General features: G+C 44.3%; 1 protein-coding gene across 3 annotated transcripts in view; it reads right to left on the bottom strand.

Annotated features, from left to right (window-relative positions):
* MFSD11 (major facilitator superfamily domain containing 11) overlaps positions 1 to 18,292 on the bottom strand; it is an 88,463-nt gene that overhangs the window by 47,448 nt on the left and 22,723 nt on the right. The gene's annotated exons all lie outside the window — the stretch shown is intronic.

The raw sequence follows: 18,292 nt of genomic DNA, 5'->3' as shown, positions 1-18,292 counted from the left end.
GGGACTAATGGGTCTATCTGGTTTTTATTAACTTTACTGGCGAGAATAGAGCAATGCTGCCCTCTGCCAAGGATCACTGGAAACATAAATTGAAAAGAAGTAAAATGTAAGTGTACACAAACACTAGCTTCTGATCGCCAGTTATACACTCTCAAAGTAGCCTGGCACTTGCTAAGAGCATCTATATTGGGAATAAGTTTGTCTGATCAGTCTATTCCATCACTACTCCTAGACACAAAGAGCAGCTGCAACACCATGCTTATAATACTGGACAATTCCATAGATGACTAATTCAATTATCTCTAGACCAGTGTTATAGCAAATGCTTGTAGAGTATTCTTGTGAAGGAGAGATTGGCTAATGAAATCAAATTATTAACCTTACATAAGCTAGTTCAGATGTGGGGTGACAAGATGGCGTCTGCATCCTGGAACATTGCCCTGGAAGGAATCCTAGGAATGTGAAGAGGATACAGCAAAGACCATATATGGAGAAGACCTAACATGAACCAATCACAGACTGACACCATGGTTGTTCAGAAGATTGTGCAACACCCTTTTCCTGTCATGATCTTTTTGTTCTACTAATAAAATTCAGTTGGACAGTGCCAGCTCTCGCTGAGGGAGGACCCCACATCTGACTTTGTACGATAACCCGGCTTATATTTATTTGGTCAGGGACAGGCAATCACTTAGATATCACATTAAGAGATTACCCACACATTCTATATATATTTTGTATTAGGCCGGGATCACACTATCGTGTGTGATGTGAGAAACTCGCAGGAGTCTCTCGCATCAACACATGAACAAATCCAGCATGCACGAAGGGGGTCTCATGTAAGAAAAACCACATCAATTTCAATGTCCCTCATACTGTGAGGCACCTATTTAGTCTGTGTATTTTTGCCACATGTATACATGTCCATTTCATTAATAAAGTATTTATATTTTACCTAAGTTTTTTCTGTGGGTAATTGGTTACAGTAATATAGAGAACAGAGCCAACTGATCATATATATTTCTCTTTACACAGTGACACTGTACGTACCGTGGGTAAAGAAAGTATTCAGACCACTTTACATTTTTCACTCGGTTTCATTGCAGCCATTTGGTAAATTCAAAAAAGTTCATTTTTTCTCATTAATGTACACTCTCTGCACCCAATCTTGACGGAAAAAAACAAATGTAAACATTTTTGCCAATTTATTAAAAAAGAAAAACTGAAATATCACATGGTCATAAGTATTCAGACCCTTTGCTCAGACACTCATATTTATGTCACATGTTGTCTGTTTCCTTGTGATCCTCCTTGAGATGGTTCTACTCCTTCATTGGAGTCTAGCTGTGTTTAATTAAACAGATAGGACTTGATTTGTAAAGGCACACACCTGTCTATATAAGACCTCACAGCTCACAGTGCATGTCAGACCAAATGAGAATCATGAGGTCAAAGGAACTGGCCAAGGAGCTCAGAGACAGAATTGTGACACAGATCTGGCCAAGGTTACAAAAGAATTTCTGCAGTACTCAAGGATCCTAAGAGCACAGTGGCCTCCATAACCCTTACATGGAAGAAGTTTGGGACAACCAGAAGTCTTCCTAGACCTGGCCGTGCAGCCAAACTGAGCAATTGTGGGAGAAGAGCCTTGGTGAGAGAGGTAAAGAAGAACCCCAAGATCACTGTGGCTGAGCTCCACAGATGCAGTAGGGAGATGGGAGAAAGTTCCACAAAGTCAACTATCACTGCAGCCCTCCACCAAGTCGGGCCTTTATGGCAGAGTGGCCCGACAAAAGCCTCTCCTCAGTGCAAGACATATGAAAGCCTGCATAGATTTTGCTAAAAACACATGAAGGACTCCCAGACTATGAGAAATAAGATTCTCTGGATGGATGAGACGAAGATGGACTTTTTGGTGATAATTCTAAGAGGTATGTGTGGAGAAAATCAGGCACTGATCATCACCTGCCAATACAATCCCAACAATGAAACATGGTGGTAGCAGCATCATGCTATAGGGGTGTTTTTCAGCTGCAAGGACAGGATGACTGGTTGCCATTGAAGGAAACATGAATGCGGCCAAGTACAGAGATCCTGGATGAAAACCTCTTCCAGAGTGCTCTGGACCTCAGACTTGGCCGAAGGATCATCTTCCAACAAGACATTGACCCTAAGCACACAGGTAAAATAACAAAGGAGTGGCTTCAGAACAACTCTGTGACCATTCTTGACTGGCCCAGCCAGAGCCCTGACCTAAACCCAATTGAGCATCTCTGGAGAGACCTGAAAATGGCTGTCCACCAACGTTCACCATCCAACCTGACGGAACTGGAGAGGATCTACAAGGAAGAATGGCAGAGGATCCCCAAATCCAGGTGTGAAAAACTTGTTGCATCATTACCAAGAAAACTCATGGCTGTACTAGCTCAAAAGGGTGATTTTACTCAATACTGAGCTAACGGTCTAAATACTTATGACCATGTGATATTTCAGTTTTTCTTTTTTAATAAATTTGCAAAAATTTCTACACTTCTGTTTTTTTTTTTCAGTCAAGATGGGGTGCAGAGTGTACATTAATGAGAAAAGAAATTAACTTTTTTGAATTTACCAAATGGCTGCAATGAAACAAAGAGTGAAAAATGTAAAGGGGTCTGAATACTTTCCGTACGCACCGTATGCTACCACTATGAGGATAACCTTTTTTTAATTTATGTCGTACGGAGATGGCAGTTTTCTGGCAGTGGTCGCTGCAGGGTATTACACATCCTCCTCCTACTGATTTAAAGAAGACGGCCAGCTCCACAAGTGAGTGCTTGTAGTGTGAATTATATAAAAAATGCCTATTTTGAGTCCATATTGAAATTACTGTATATTGAAATATAGGAACCTGAAATGTCAGCATTTGAAGGCCTCATGTCCAGTTCTTGAAAATCAGGGTTCATGAGGTCAGACCCACAATGGCTGTTGAGATGCAGCCTTAGTGTTGAGTATACTAAAAGACAATTACTGGAAAGAATTAAGGCCCCATCACACATAGCGATCTCGCTAGCGAGATCGCTGCTGAGTCACAATTTTTGTGACACAACAGCGATCTCACCAGCGAGATCGCTGTGTGTGACAGGGATCAGCGACCGGCCCCCCTGCCGGTATCGCTGATCGCTGCAGGAAAGGCCAGGACTTTTTTTTTTGGTCGCTGGTCTCCTGCTGGCCACCATGCATCGCTGCGTGTGACAGGCGGGAGACCAGAGATCTGTTGGTAACTAATGTACACATCAGGTATCCAAGGGACGTGCGTCCCTTAGATCAGTGGTCCCCAACCTTTTTTGCACCGGGGACCGGTTTCAAGCAAGACCATTCTTCCATGGCCCGGCAGGGCGGGGATGGAGGTGTGGCAGGGGCGGGGCTTTGGTCATAAGGGGGCGGGGCTATGGACACGGTTGTAGTGTAGCAGTGCATACTTATAATTAAATAACATTTATAATGTGACTCAACTCACCATAGGTTTTGAATAAGTGCTCCATCACCCCCTTCTCCCCATCATTGCCTTCACCCCATCACTCCCCTCTCCCCATCATTGCCTTCACCCCATCACTCCCCTCTCTCCATCATTGCCTTCACCCCATCACTCCCCTCATGGCCTTCTCCTCATGTCCCCATCTCCTCCAGGGCCAGGCTACACAGACACAGACACACACACACACAGACATACATGTACACACACATTATACACACACACACACACACACACAGACAGACATACATATACACACACACACACCACCTCTCTCCTCTCACCTGTCGCAGCATCGCCCGCGCTTCCTTGCTCTCACACAGCAGCGGCCGCGCTCCTCTCTGTGTCAGAGACAGGAAGCGCGGGCGGCGGGCAGGAAGCTGGATGCAGTGGACGGGTCCTTGCAGCTCCGCTCCTGCTATTCCCTCTTGCAGGCAGCGGAGCTGCTTGGTTCGCTCCCTGGCCGCCGCTAAGAGCTGCTGCGCGCCGCCCCAGCCCCCGCTACGCCACTGACCGCCCCTGGTTCCCCTTGTGTCCGCGGACCGGCAAGGGCACTGCAGCGGCCCAGTGCTGGGCCGCGGACCGGCGGTTGGGGACCCCTGCCTTAGATAACCGACATGTACGTTAGTTACCAGCGCGCTGATGCAGGGAGCTGGTAACTAACGTACACATCGGGTATCTAGGGACGCACGTCCCTTGAATACCCGATGTGTACGTTAGTTACCAGCTTCCTCCATCAGCGCGCTGGTTACTAACGTGCACAGCGACGCCGGGCGTCGCTGTGTAGGGAAGGTGACCTGACGGATGGACCTGTCAGAATAGAGAAAGGAAGGTTTGCACAGCTTAGACAGGTGTCAGTTATTACAGTGGGGAAACAGCTAGGAAAGAGTAGTGGACGTGCAGTACCTTGGGTTGACCATTAGAGGGCAGGGAGGAGTGTGAGCATAGGACTTGACATCAGCTTAGGGCTTAAGAAACAGTTGGTCATGGGGGCGGAGTCAGAGGGAATCGGGAAAGTTATAAATTTGACAGGAGGGTTCCAGAAAGTTCCAGTCCCCAGGGGGAGCTCAAGTGACAGGAGGACGACGACAGTTTGTGCACTGTGAGAGAACAAAACCAGGGGGACTGAGGAGAGAGAAAGTCAGGGGGGTGGTCCTGACACGAAATTACCGCAGCATAGACGAGACACAGAGGATAAACATACCGTATTGAGAGAGACAACTGATCAGCAAAAGTACTGTTGGTTTACGGGCCTAAGGCGGCCACAGTGACGGATCTGACAGGAGCGTCTAAGAGTGAAGAGGGGGACGGTGCGTACATATACGTCCCCGGTGTAAAGTACGGTGTGCGTGAAGCGGCCCTGGATATGGATGGCCGCGAAGGAGATATTGTGGTGTACCGTGAGGGCCGTCAGTCGGACGGTGAGAGAATAAACTTGGACCTGTTGAACCCGAAACCTGCCTCATCTTGTGTCTATACGCTGCTGCATGGTACCCAGAGGGACCACCCCCCAGTCCGGCCCACCAACCCTACAGCTGTGCTGATCGCTAGTGAAGCTGTCTGTTTGACAGCTCACCAGCGATCACATAGCGATTCACCAGCAATCCTGACACCTTGATATCGTTGTCAGGATCACTGGTGAGTCACTATGTGTGACTCCAGCCTTAACCTTTGTGTACGCTGTTGACTTACTTGAATTTTAAGAGCAGTGAATGGTGTGAGTATATTGACAAGGCATCACCTGTTATTTGTGTCTTAAAGCATATGGGGGTTAAAAGTGGACCGGGCATATATACAATTGCACATTATTGTACATAAGGCCATAGAAATATGGCTGGGGAAGCCTAATATAGAACCAGGAATATAGTTGGCGATCTGAAACCCATTATAGTGTATACAATCTTAAAGATCTCTTTAACTGTAGTCTGAAATATATATATTTTGTGCTAGGGTTCTGATCATAGTATATTGTTGGAAAGAAACTTTGTTCTGGTTTATACCCCGGTGTATGATTTACTCTTATCATATGTAAATATTAGGACAAGAGTAAATAGTCCGAAGAGGCAAGTTTTGTTTGATGTCATTTATTCATGATAGCTGGCCACTGTCATGTGATTGGAACATCAGACAACTAACTTGTGTATTTTCATGTTTACACAATATTATATCGTTTAAACCTTTGTTTAAAGCATATAAAAGCTGGTGAAGCAGTCACTGAAAACAGAAGCTTTTGTGGACCTGTGTAAGGGGACGCTCTTCACAGTGTAGATCCTAGGAAGCATTCTCTGTCTTCGCTGACCGCTTCTCCAGCTGAAGTATTTCCGGACAGATGATGTAAATGCCCCTAGTGAAGACTCTTTCTCTTCTTCTTTCTGATGTGAGTATATGTACCAAAACCTTTGTAGTTTGAATATATAAGTATACGCAATATCATACTATTTTCTATTTCCCGTAATTGCTATATCATCATATATTCCATTAATTTGGTGTTTTATCATTTAAATTAATCATTGTATAATAAAATTGTGTCATATCCAAGTGGTGCCTTCTCTAAAGCCGTATCCGAACCTTATTGCTAAACAGTTGGCAATACATAAATTGGCATAGTCGGCAGGATACGCAGAAGGCTTAGAACTGAATTTTTTGTTAAACTTCCGATAATCCGGAATTTAAACTACAAATTCCGATAGTCCAGAAAAATTGTGTGATATTGCGTACAAAATGTCTCTCTTTAAGAAAAAAAGAGGTTGTAAATGTTTCTGTTGAAATTCCAGGGTGGGAGCAGGCTCCTTACCATATTTTGGCCAATGAATGGTTGCAATGTGTAGGATTACAATAATCTTTATTTTTTATATAGCGCTAACATATTCCACAGCGCTTTACAGTTTGCACACATTATCATCACTGTCCCCGATGGGGCTCACAATCTAAATTCCCTATCAGTATGTCTTTAGTATGTGGGAGGAAACCGGAGTACCCGGAGGAAACCCACGCTAACACGGGGAGAACATACAAACTCCTTACAGATGTTGTCCTTCATGGGATTTGAACCCAGGACCCCAGCGCTGCAAGGCTAACCACTGAGCCACCGTGCCGCCCACGGATTAAGTGAATCATGGGATAAATGTTTAAAAGAGGCTGAACCTGCTGATCTGGTGACATGTCTGCAGAGAGTGAGAGTGGAAAAAAAACAAAGAGCTGGGTGCTGTGGGCAGGAGAGGATGGATCTTGTTACATGCATATAGGAGGCAGCATGAGGAACGGCTTAAATTGCTGCAAAGAATGCAAGCATTAGAACATCAAGTGTGTGAGATGCAGAGTGCTGTGACAATGGTGCACTGTCAGAATAAGATGCTAATGGATAACCAAGCTCAATTTTTGTGTTTTTTCTTTGTATTTTTTGCATTCTGTGCAAGCTGGGGTGTGGCCTCCCTCTCCTGAGCTGGAAATTGTATATAAGGCTTCCCCAGACTGGTGTCTACTGTTTGGGACCCAGTCCTTTTGTCTGCCCTTGTTCACACATTGAGGTCAACTTTGACACAAAGCAAGGTTTTTAATATTAGACAGTGTAGGACTATCCCGAACAGAGTTACCTTGTCGTGGTGGGATGGCTTTCATGCTACTTTTGATCAAAAACAGTATTACTAAAAACTCTGTATTATTTAGATGCACTTTTGCTTTTACTTATTTAGTTACAGCAGGGTTTTTGCTCACTTTGTCTTTTGCAGGTTTTATGTTTTATGGCCAATGTCAACATGCATTTATACGCTGCATGTGTATCATCTCAAACCAAGCTCAATTTTTGTGTTTTTTCTTTGTATTTTTTGCATTCTGTGCAAGCTGGGGTGTGGCCTCCCTCTCCTGAGCTGGAAATTGTATATAAGGCTTCCCCAGACTGGTGTCTACTGTTTGGGACCTGGTCCTTTTGTCTGCCCTTGTTCACACATTGAGGTCAACTTTGACACAAAGCAAGGTTTTTAATATTAGACAGTGTAGGACTATCCCGAACAGAGTTACCTTGTCGTGGTGGGATGGCTTTCATGCTACTTTTGATCAAAAACAGTATTACTAAAAACTCTGTATTATTTAGATGCACTTTTGCTTTTACTTATTTAGTTACAGCAGGGTTTTTGCTCACTTTGTCTTTTGCAGGTTTTATGTTTTATGGCCAATGTCAACATGCATTTATACGCTGCATGTGTATCATCTCAAACTAAGCTCAATTTTTGTGTTTTTTAATGGATAAATGTGAAGGGTACCAGAATGTTGCAGAGAGGGCAGCCTTACGTGTAGCCCAGTACAAATATAAAAAGAGACGTGGTAAAGTGAATAAGATAAAGGAGGCTTTGGCCATAGCGAAGGCTGGGGTTCAGTGGGATCCCGACCAATGGGATGGTGATGTGTGGGATTCCACTGACTCTGATCAGGATGGTACTTCAATGAGCAGAGGGAGACTGATCCTCCTGCTGACTCAGTGAAGGCACATCCTATGCATCGCAGGCGGATCGTAGAGACCTTGCAGGTAGACAGCAGAGAGATGTGATGGCGGATTTTAGCCAACAAGAACTCAATGATCTTCATGATCGTTTTTCCCAAAAATCTAATGAATCCTTGATTACCTGGGCAGTTAGGTTATGGGAGACAGGAGCCCATGGGGTGCGACTGGACATGGTAGATGGTCCAAAGTTTGTGCAGCTGAGCCATGAACCTGTAGTGAAGGAAGCGTTCCGCACACTGCAGATTCGGCAGCCACATGTAGTCTGCAGTATGCTGGATGTAGTGGCCATGGCATTACGGCATAAATATCCATCTGAAGCAGATTGGCCCCCTAATGAGAAGCCATGGTTTACTTTAAAAGATTGTTGTCAGATGTTAAAGGAAGAGATTATGAAAAATGCCATTTCTGCAGATACATATGACACTTACATGGATGTCCTTGTCAGTGCGTCCATCAGGAATCGCATAATCAGGGCTGCTTCCCCAGCTTATAAACATGTAATGATGACCCTGATGGTGAATCAAACTGGGAAAACTATCTCTAAAGGCCCCGTCACACTAAGCGACTTACCAGCGATCCCGACACCGATATCAAGGTGTCAGGATCGCTAGTAAGTCGCTATGTGATCGCTGGTGAGCTGTCACACAGACAGCTTCACCAGCGATCAGCACAGTGATGCCGAGCGCCCGGCATCGCTTGCCATCACTGTAAAAAATAGAATCAAAATAAAAAATATAGTTATTCTCACCTTCCGACGTCCCGTTCAGTCATCCCACCTCTCTCCACGCTCCGGTCCCAGTGATCCTTTGCACGAATGACCGCGAGATCACGGTCTCGAGGGATAACAAAGTCTCGCGGTCATTCGTGCAAAGGATCAGTGGGACCGGAGCGTGGAGAGAGGCAGGATGGCTGAACGGGACGTCGGAAGGTGAGAATAACTACATTTTTTATTTTTTTTATTATTTTTTACACCTGATCGCTGGTCTCCCGCCTGTCACACACAGCGATGCGTGCTGGCCAGCGGGAGACCAGCGACCAAAGAAATGTCCAGAGGTTTCTTCCAGCGATCAGCGATACCGGCAGGGGGGCCGCTCGCTGATCGCTGCCACCCACAACGATCTCGCTGGTGAGATCGCTGTTACGTCACAAACGTTGTGACTCAGCAGCGATCTCGCTACCGAGATCGCTTAGGCCTCTTTCACACTTCCGTTTTTTACAATCAGTCACAATCCGCCAGGTTTTGAAGAAAAAAAAAATTTTTTTTGAGGATCAGTTTTTTTTCCCATTGACTTGCATTAATGGCGGATTGCTGTCCGTCACCATCCTCAAAGATTTAAAAACGGAGGTTAACCAGAAATTCTGTCTGCCGGACAAAAAAAAAATATCTCTCTCTCTCTCTCTCTCTCTCGACGGGGCCTTAACACCAAGCACAGTGGTAACTATACATCTGGGGAGCAGCGTAGAGAGTCCAGAGGCGATAGTAATGGCCACCGCACCTCACGCGAAGATATGTTTATTGCCTTGCTGAAAGATGGGGTTCCTAGAGAGAAAATTGATGGCATTGGTACAGATGAAATGTGGAAATTATACCAAAAGCGAGGGCTTCATAAGAAATCAGGAAGTTCCCAAAATAAAAAGGTGACAGTGAAAGATTCTGAATCTCCACAGCATGGGCGTAGTTGGACACGAAGGGGGAGAGGGCCCACTCCCTCTTTGTCGCCAGTGAAACCCACAGCGCCGGGGTTTGAGGATCTTTGCGATCTTTTTCCTGAGGTAAAGGCATCATTACTGCAGACACTTAAAACATGGGGAAGGAAGTTATTCCCCAGTGGTTTCTCAGTCAAAGGGAGATAAGAGTAATTGACTCTCTGGCCGAGCCCTCCATCTGGATAAGCGCCCTCATCTAAATTTGACCATTAATTGGAAAAATAAAAATAGGCAGTGTGTAAAATACTTAGTGGATACGGGGGCGGAGGCCAGTTTAATTTATGGTAATCCAAAACAATTCAAAAGAAGAAAGGTGATAATCAAAGGATTAGGGGGCAAACAAACAGAAGCAGTACAGACTAAAGTGTCATTGAAAATAGGGAATCTGCCTACAGCCATGTACAATGTAATGATTGTACCTATACCTGAGTATATAATTGGCATTGACATACTGAAAGGGATGACATTGCAATTACCGGATGGCAAGTATCAATTTGGGGTGCCCCCTCAGTGACAGCCAGACTTTCTCAGCTATCAGTGAGGCCTTTCATGGAAGCAGCCCCAGTGATGGTTGGGAAAGTTAAAATGCCTCCAGTAGAAATCCCTCCCAGCTCAAAGGTGATTAGTATGAAACAGTACAGAATCCCAGGGGGGGGGGGGGGGGAACAAGAGATCAGCGAGACAGTTCAGGATTTGTTGAATGCTGGCGTGCTTATACCCGTAACTACTGAATGGAACAATCCGGTTTGGCCAGTGAAAAAAAGCGATGGTTCATGGAGAATGACTGTGGATTATAGGGAACTGAACAAACACACCCCTCCCCTCACAGCCGCAGTACCCGACACTGTCACTTTGATTGAACAAATACAGAAACACAAAAGGGACTTGGTATGGAGTGTTGGATTTGGCTAATGCTTTCTTCACCATACCAATTGATAAAAAATACTGGAATCAGTTTGCTTTCACATGGAAGGGAAGACAATATACATTTACATGTCTTCCCAAAGGGTGGCTACACAGTCCAACCATTTGTCACAGGGTAGTGGGAGAACACTTGGATGAGTTTGTCCTTCCATCACACATGCAGATATCTCATTACATTGATGACATTATGGTGCAGGGAGACACAGAAGAGGAAGTAGCCCAGCAGTTACATGCACTGTTGGAACACATGAGGAGTAAGGGATGGGAGATTAATCCTAAAAAGGTGCAGGAACCTGCACAAACAGTGATGTTCCTTGGTATCCAATGGAACAAGGGACACAGGGAAATGACACCACAGGCTAGGCAAAAGATTCTTGATTTTGCCATGCCCAGAGACAAAACACAGACACAACAGTTCATTGGACTTTTTGGGTTTTGGAGACAGCACATTCCACACCTTGGCCAAATACTCACCCCCCTCTACAAGGTAGCAAGGAAAAAATATCAGTTTGAATGGGGTGAGGAGCAACAGACAGCATTTGAACGAGCCAAGGAAGCAGTGCAAAAGGCATTGGATCTGTGGCCGGTGTTGGATGATGAGCCTGTGGAATTGAATGTGCCAGTACAGGAAAGGTATGCTAATTGGAGTCTGTGGCAAAAGCAGGGGAGAAACAAAGTACCCTTGGGGTTTTGGAATAAAAAATTACCTGAAGCGGCCCAGCGCTATACTCCTTTTGAATGTCAGTTATTGGCGTGTTATTGGGCATTGATTGACACAGAACCGTTGACAATAGGACATGAGGTAACGATTAGACCAGAAATTCCAATCATGCAGTGGATACGTAGTACCCCAAAAAACCCACCGCATAGGCCATGCCCAGGAATCATCGGTAATTAAATGGAAATGGTATATTCAGGACCGGGCGAAACCAGGAGTAAGTGGGATTACAACATTGCATGAGAAAATAGCTAAAGTCCCAGAAGAACTTCAGCCACAGGAGGTAGAGAGGTCAGTTCAGGTATCACCTGTGGTATGGGGGGTTCCTTTTGAACAATTGAGTCCTGAACAGCGGAAACATGCTTGGTTCACTGATGGGTCAGCCAGGTGTCAAGGTAACCATCGGGTGTGGAAGGCGGTGGGGTATCAACCAGCAAGCAACAGGATGTAAAGGGCCTGTCACACTAAGCGATATCACTAGCAATATCGCTATAACTTGTGACGTTAAAGCGATATTGCTAGCGATATCGCTGTGTGTGTGATACTTACCTATGACCCGCTCCCCCACTTGTTATTGCTGATCGCGCGAGAACGTCCAGGACTGTTTCTCGTCGTCAGCTTCCTGCGGCGCTTCCTGTGGAGAGACGAGCGACGAGCGTGGAACCGGGCGGGAGGACGTCAGGATCGCCTAAGTGTGACAGGTAAGTAGCGACCCCGGACCCCTGCGATGTCGCTGGTGAGATCTGCCTGTGTGGCAGCTCACTAGCGACCACTTAGCGATGCACCAGCGATCCTGACCGCGTCATATTGCTGGTCGGGATCGCTGGTGCATCGCTAAGTGTGACAGTACCTTTAATCACCACTGGTGAGGGGAAGAGCAGCCAATATGCAGAACTTTATGCAATTTACAGTGTTCTGAGACAGGAGTCACTGAGTGAATGTTATTTGTATACAGACTCGTGGTCTGTGGCAAATGGAGTGACTACATGGTTACCAACTTGGGCTCAGAATGATTGGAAAACATACAGCAAAGAAATGTGGGGGAAAGAATTGTGGCAAGACACCTGGGCAATTGTGCAAAGAATTAAAGTGACTGTATTTCATGTTGATGCTCATTGTGCTTAAGATACCCTGGAAAGACTCTTCAATTCAATAGCAGATGAACACTCCAAAATATTAGCTGCTGATGCCAGTGAGGAGCCTGACCCAGCCGAGAAATTACTTGGATTGGCTCAGTGGGCACACCAGAAATGCGGACATCTTGGAGAGAAAGCCACTTATCAGTGGGCACAAACTAGAGGGGTGCCCATCAGGTTAGATGTAATCAAGGAAACAATTATGAAATGTCCAGTATGCCAATATTCACAACAAAGACCTGTTCCCCATGTCGTTAGGGGTCAAATAGCCAGAGGTAAACTGCCAGGACAAATTTGGCAGGTAGATTACATTGGCCCCCTTCCACAAGATGGAGGATGTGTGTACTAGGGTGACCGGATCTCATATGGGGGGGGGGGGAAATGTCAGAATCTTGTTCGTCTGGACCCCACAAAACGATTCCCCTTTCCAGATATTGAGAGAGCCAAAATTTGAGCTCGATCAAACGACGTTAACCCGTGCCGCTCGTCGCTCAAAGTTTGAAAAAATCCAAATTGAGTTATTTTAAGATTTAGGTATTTTGCATAGTCTGTTAGACTATAAAGAATGTGACAACAACATTGCAGAAATAGCCCTGACCAAATTTTCGAACCATTTGTGGTATTTGAATGCAGAGTTGGTGGGATTATCGTTTTTTGATCCCACCATTACAGACAATGAAAAGTTGTTAATGGCTAATAAATTGCTCAGTAGCACAGATGAACCATCAGAGCACGCTAACCTACATGAGTTGATAATTTTACATAGTTATCTAATCTATTCTAGAGCTTTTGTTAAAGTAGTTTTTGAAACGTCAGAATATAATGCTCGGCATTTGCTTACAACTTGCAGGACATATTGCTTTTGTTCTTCATCTTTTGTCAGAAGGTCGTTAAAGTCGGTTACTTCCTACCTCTTAATTTTTCTTTCCTAACTTTTGGATTTACAACCCTAGCGTGCTCTGATGGTTCATCTGTGCTATTGAGCAATTTATTAGCCATTAACACCTTTTCATTGTCTGTAATGGTGGGATCAAAAACCGATAATCCCACCAACTCTGCATTCAAATACCACAAATGGTTCGAAAATTTGGTCAGGGCTATTTCTGCAATGTTGTTGTCACATTCTTTATAGTCCAACAGACTATGCAAAATACCTAAATCTTAAAATACCTCAATTTGGATTCTTTCAAACTTTGAGCGACGAGCGGCACGGGTTAACGTCGTTTGATTGAGCGCAAATTTTGGCTCTCTCAATATCTGGAAAGGGGAATCGTTTTGTGGGGTCCAGACGAACAAAATTCCAACATCTATTTTTTGCGGTCAGCCTAGTGTGTACGTATGCACGGCTGTGGATACGTACTCAGGGTACATGATGGCTTGTCCGTGTAAAACGGCCAATGCTAACAGTACCATCAAAACCATGGAAACCATAATATTATATTACGGTATTCCATTGCAAATTCAGAGTGACAATGGTAGTCATTTCAAAAACAGAAAGGTGGCAGAGTTCTGCTCAGAACATAACATTGAGTGGATCTTTCATATCCCATATTATCCTCAAGCTGCAGGATTGGTTGAGCGGATGAATGGGTTATTGAAAGAACAATTGAAGAAATTGGGAAATGAAACCTACAAAGGGTGGAGAAAACATTTAAATGAAGCCCTTAATATTCTTAATAACAGACCGATTGGAGAACAGGAAACACCATTAATGAGGATGATTACCCCCAATTTACAGATCATGCCTCTGAAAGCTACTACCACAGGACAGACAGTTCTCTATTGGGAACTAGAGCCAGGAGCTCTGGGACCTTATAGAGCCACCCCACAGGCAGCAGGACTAGATTAAGAGTACCGTTACACTTAATGATGCACCAGCGATCCCGACAACGATATGGATCGCTGGTGCATCACTAAGTGGTCGCTAGTGAGCTGCCACACAGGCAGATCTCACCAGCGACATAGCAGGGGTCGGGGGTCGCTACTTACCTGTTAGACGAGGCGATCCTGACTTTCTCCCGCCCGCGTCCATGCGTCGCTCGTCGGCGCCACAGGAAGCCCAGCAGGAAGCGCCCAACGAGAAATGATCCAGGACGTTCTCGCGCGACCAGCGATGAGCAGCGGGGGAGCCGGTCGTAGGTAAGTATCAAACATAGCGATATTGCTAGCAATATCGCTGCTACGTCACAAAATCGGTGACGTTACAGCGATATTGCTAGCGATATCGCTATGTGTAACGGGGGCTTTACACTCTCATGAGGAAATCAGACTAGAGATAGGGATTGTAAAGGTAATCAGAACTGCTATAGGATTGCAAATGCCTCCTGAGCATTTTGGTCTTATAGCTCCAAGATCAGGTTTGGCCCTAAGGGGAATTCAAGCGATGGGAGGAGTGACAGATCAGGACTATCAAGGTGAAATCAAGGTGCTTCTGTTGAATAGTGGGAAAAGTGACTTGTTGATCCAAAAAGGAGACAGGCTAGCTCAATTATTAATTCTGTCTATCCAGAAAATGAAAGTAATCAAGGGAACAGCTCCTACAATAATAACAGTCGAAGGAGACCGAGGTTTTGGCTCCACTCATTCTCTGAATGATGGTGCAAAGATTTGGGTGAAGCAGCCTGGAGATAAAGATCCACCAGAACATGCAGAGGTGATTGCCCAAGGGGCACACAATGTGCTAATCGTGATGAAGCCAGGACAAGAGAAGTGGGAACATGTCCCAACAGACAGGTGTTATCTCAGAGAATAATGTATAGATATATCTTCTTTTTAGATTCAAAATTGGAGATGGTGGATGACCGGTGTTACAGGCATGGTCCTTTTGGTCTCTGTTACTACCCAACCGTTATACAGAGGGGAAAGAGAAACTCCGGTCAAGGAAAATGAGGCTTTATGGAAAACCAAGCAGAATTTATGGAGCTATTTGGCACAACTGACAAACATGAGCCATTTTTGTATGGCAAAGACTGCTACTGTTACAAATGTGTTGGAAACTTGTATGGTAGCCATACCAACCCCCTTACGACTGTGGACCAAATTGACAGGGGGATTTATCCGAGATGAGGAGATTGAAGAAGATATGTGCTCCAGAATTATACGTACAACCCGTATTATGCTTGCATAAACTGTACTGGAGAGGACTTTCTTACAGAAGATATGATCACTATAAAGACTCAAAACATTGCATCTGCTGAGTTATGTTATCAATTGACTTGTGACCAGAATAACATAGGTAAATGTCAGCAAATGAAAATAGAAAGAAAAACAGGGCATAATGAGATTAATATTATTTGTAGTTCTCGCTCAGATAAAGAGTGTAAGATAATAAGATGGGGAAAAAATATGAGGTGTAACAATACAGTAATTTCCCCCTCATACACACAACATGTAAAATTGCCCAAGGGGTGGATGTTTTCTTTTGGGAATATAACTTTTAACTATATTCCGGCTAATATAACAGGTGGGCCGTGTGTTATTTCTAGATTAGGGTTAATGATGTATCCTTTATTCCCATCTCATAAAATTAAGCGTTCAAAAAGAGGATTTTCCCGCTTAACAGAAGATTGTAATTATAACGTAAATTTATTAACTGAATCAGAAATTCGAGGAATGTATCTAACGATTGTAGGATCCCCTGCTATAATGGCATATGCTGCCAATACTGTAGGTAGATTATCTTGTCTTATAGCTAGATCAATAAATACTACTAGTAGAGCTTTAGAGAATATATTACTGGATATACAAAGTTACCGGAAAGCAATTTTACAAAATAGGGGAACTATAGATTATTTGTTGTTAATTCATAATCATGGATGTCAAGAGTTTAATGGTATGTGTTGTTTTAATTTGTCTGATCACAGCCAGGATTTGCAGTCTCAGATAGATCAGTTACAGGAATATGTTAATCACATCACATTAAGTGACAGTAGATGGTGGGATTGGTTATTTTCCTGGCTGCCTGATTTTGGGTATTTACGCTATATTTTAGGAGTAATTTTTGGAATAATCTGTGCATGTATTGCTTTATGTTGCTGTATACAATGTACTCCTCCTTTGTTTTCTCTATGTCGCTCATCTGTTGATGTTATTCCTTTAGGATATGGTACTGGATATAAATAATATATGGTTCAGATAGCCAAGGGTGGATTGTAGTGTGAATTATATAAAAAATGCCTATTTTGAGTCCATATTGAAATTACTGTATATTGAAATATAGGAACCTGAAATGTCAGCATTTGAAGGCCTCATGTCCAGTTCTTGAAAACCAGGGTTCATGAGGTCAGACCCACAATGGCTATTGAGATGCAGCTTTAAGGCCCTTTTACATTTAGCGATGCACCAGCGATCCCAACCACGATACGACCCGGTCAGGATCGCTGGTGCATCGCTAAATGATCGCTAGTGCGCTGCCACACAGGCAGATCTCACAACGATGCAGCAGCGATACAGCGGACGATACTTACCTTTCACACACAGCGATCCTGACGTCTTCCCGCCCGCCTCCGCTCGTCGGCGCCACAGGAAGCCCAGCAGGAAGCGCCCGACGAGAAATGGAGCCGGCCGATCTCGCGCGATCAGCGATGGACAGCGTGGGAGCCGGTCGGAGGTAAGTGTCACACATAGCGATATCGCTATAACGTCACAAAATCGGTGACGTTATAGCGATATTGCTAGCAATAACGCTATGTGTAAAACCCCCTTTAGTGTTGAGTATAGTAAAAGACAATGCTTGTTGAAACAGTATGTTTAATCTTGATTACTGGAAAGAATTAACCTTTGTGTACGCTGTTGACTTACTTGAATTTTAAGAGCAGTGTATGGTGTGAGTATATTGACAAGGCATCACCTGATATTTGTGTTTTAAAGCATATGGGGGTTAAAAGTGGACCGGGCATATAGACAATTGCACATTATTGTACATAAGGCCATAGAAAAATGATAATTACTTACTGATAATTTGATTTTCCAGAGCCATGACAGCACCGCAGACATGAGAGTAGGTATCCGCCCCCAGAAAACAGGAAACCTGTAGCAGAGACATAAGAAGGGGGCGGCACCTCTCTCCTCAGTTCGTTTCAGAGTATGCAAAGGTCATTAATATTCACCTTTTTCCTTTTTTATTTTTATATATCTATATATATTTTCACATAGATTTACATATCCAGATACAACTTTAAATTTTCTGGTGCACCACACAACCATCACCAAGATAGGGCGGGAAAAATGCGTTACTGTCATGGCTCTGGAAAATCAAATTACCGGTAAGTAATTATCATTTTTTCCCTTCCCCATGACAGCACCGCAGACATGAGAGGAAAGATAGAATTGACTCCTAGGGTGGGACAACAGCAGACAACACTTTTCTCCCAAAGGCCAGATTTGAGGGCCCTAGGTCTAGTCTATAGTGTTGGAAGAAAGTGGATGGTGAGGATCATACCGCTGCCTTACAAATCTGCTCAACCAAAGCATTTGTCCTTTCAGCCCAGGACGTGGCTATAGCTCTCATAGAGTGAGCTGTTACACCCAGTGGGGGAGTCTGACCTGAAGAATAAGCCAGTGCAATACCCATACGTAACCATCGTGCAATCGTTGACTTTGAAGTTTTCTTACCCCTGTTTTCCCCTGAAAGGAGACAAAAAGGGCTGATGACTGTCACCATGATTTTGAGGCTTCTATATATTGAAGCAGGCAACGTCTCTCCCTGGGATTTAGGGTTTGGACAAAACGAGGACAAAATTATCTCCTGCTCCCTGTGGAATTTGGAAATAACATTCGGTAGGAAGGCCGGATCAGTT

Source organism: Dendrobates tinctorius, unplaced genomic scaffold (genome assembly GCF_039654945.1).
Source record: "Dendrobates tinctorius isolate UK_male_01 unplaced genomic scaffold, ASM3965494v1 ptg000383l, whole genome shotgun sequence".
Lineage (NCBI taxonomy): Eukaryota > Metazoa > Chordata > Amphibia > Anura > Dendrobatidae > Dendrobates > Dendrobates tinctorius.
Note: the sequence above shows the minus strand (reverse complement) of the source record. Positions and strands in the feature narration are given on the sequence as shown.